This window comes from Clinocottus analis, unplaced genomic scaffold (assembly GCF_023055335.1).
Source record: "Clinocottus analis isolate CAN_PGR_092001 unplaced genomic scaffold, fCliAna1.0.p SCAF_10, whole genome shotgun sequence".
Taxonomy (NCBI): domain Eukaryota; kingdom Metazoa; phylum Chordata; class Actinopteri; order Perciformes; family Cottidae; genus Clinocottus; species Clinocottus analis.
In genome coordinates, this window is record NW_027175821.1 from 1,604,575 (window position 1) to 1,607,074 (window position 2,500).

Here is a 2,500-nt window from a genome sequence, read left to right on the forward strand (position 1 = left end):
ATTTTCATTTGATCCTAATAAAAATACTACAGACAAAACATCACCAAACACATTGAACACAATTAACACACTAAATACTAAACACACTCAACAAAATAAACACACTAAACACAATAAACACATTAAACACAAACACACTCAACACATTGAACACACTAAACACACTACACACACTAAACACACTAAACACACTAAACACATTACACACACCAAACACATTACACACAACGCGTTACAGAAACTTGTTGCGGTGAAACCGACGTGTTGAAGTCCAACTTGTGATTGAATATTAAACAAAATGAAAGTGAAAGTGAGTCATTACGGAGGACGCAGCGTTTTAACGCCGCGGCGGCTTCAAGGGCGCCGCGTTTATGTTTGAAATCATTTTTCCATTAGCGTGATGAAGACGAAGATGTCAGGTATTTAAACACGGAGACGTTTCCGCTCCGGCGGCGCTCCTCCATTAGCTTCCTGTCCGTCCTCCTCGCCGCGGCCTCTCTGACCTTTACACGCCATGTTTAGTCTGGAAACTCCTCCCCCGCCTCGGCACAATGAGGAAGCTTGTTTCTCCTCAGACCACGAGGTCCTGCTCCTTCTTTTCACCACCAATTCAATTGTATTCATATCGCTTAAGATCCCAATTACCGCATTATGCACGAGGGCGTTCCACTCGACCTTGGAAAACCTTTCAATGGGAAAATAATAAAAAAATTCCCAGAAAGTCATGTGGAAAAAAAGCTGCTGCGGTGCGTTCACTGTCACCGGTCGATACGAGTCACTTCCAAGTGCTGGACTCCAGGCGAGTGTCGAGCCCCCCCCTCGCTAATCCGGACATGAAATGAACATGTGTGATTACCGTCCCCTTAAAAAACACGACCTCATTATGTTCCGTATGTTGAATTACAGATGAAGACAAAATAATTATCCCCCCTGTACTTCCACCGCAGGCCGACACACATGCGGTTAATCCGCTCGTTCCTTTCTTCACCGCGGCGGTTGAGGAGCTCTTGTTTGGTGTTTTCATTTTTTTGGCGGCCGTAATCCGAGGTAGATTATATGGTGTTTACACACGCTGATGAACCAATAATGCCGCAGAGTTCAGACACACACGCTTAAAGCATCTGTAGTCCTGCGTAATCCCACAGCGCACGCTGGAGCCGTCCTCTGATTGGTTCATCTGATGCCAACAAAGCACTCGCTCTCACTGTTGTTCAGACATCAACATGGTAATAAACAAGAAAACATGCTCCATTCTCATTTGTCTTCAAAATCTCAAGCGGATGTAAACATGAACATGTCGGACGGCGGCATGTCAGATGGCGGCATGGCAGCATGGCAGTATGGTGGCATGTCAGATGACAGCATGTCAGATGGCGGCGTGTCAGATGGCGGCATGGAGGCATTGCGGCATGGCAGCATGGCGGCATGGCCGATGATAGCATGTCAGATGGCAGCATGGTAGCATGACAGCATGGCGGCATGTCAGATGGCAGCATGGCAGAATGGGGCATGGCAGCATGTCAGATGGCAGCATTGTGGCATGTCAGATTGCAGCATGGCAGCATGTCAGATGGCGGCATGTGAGATGGCGGCATAGCAGCATGTCAGATGGCAGCATGGCGGCATGTCAGATGGCGGCATGTCAGATGGCAGCATAGCGGCATGTTAGATGGCGGCATGGCGGCATGTCAGATGGCGGCATGGCGGCATGTCAGATGGCGGCATGGTGGCATGTCAGATGGCAGCATAGTGGCATGTTAGATGGCGGCATGGCAGCATGTCAGATGGCAGCATGTCAGATGGCGGCATGTCAGATGGCGGCATGTCAGATGGCGGCCCTTTGGTCGCTGCCTAATGAGGGCAGGCCCGTCGGAGCAGCGGCGCTCAGATGGAAGGACAAAAAGTTGAGCGGAGAGAGAGCCGAGTGCTGAATAATCATATCTGCTTTCTGGTTTAAATGGAAGCTATTACGTTTGACCTCCACTCCGCGCTATAATCTCTAGTCGCACAAACCCAAAAAGTTTTAATTTGCATGTGCGTCTGTGCACAGCAGCCTCCAAATGAGGACAAAAAAGAAAAAAACGTCAGTATAATGAAAAGATAAATTAAGAACAAAGAAGAAAGAAAAAGGAAGGGGGGAGGAAGGGAGGAGGAAGAGGGAGGGGGGGAGGGGAGAGGAAGAGGGGGGGGGGTGCTTGCAATTCCCCAAACAAACGGGAGGATTTAAAGGAGAAACGGACGGCGGAACGGAGAGCGCCGGTTCTTTTGTTCTACCCACGGCCGGCCGAGGGAGGGAGGGAGGGGGGAGGGAGGGGGGGGCGAGAGAGGGGGGGGGGGGGGGTGACCGTGATGGAGAGTTTCAAAGTCACTCCCTTCACAAAGGAGAAGCAGATTACAGGAGGCCGAACGCCTTCATGTCAGAGTTCTCTCCTCTTTTTGGCGGACGCTGCCAGACACACACAAAGATACCCCCCACACACACGCGCACACACACACACAC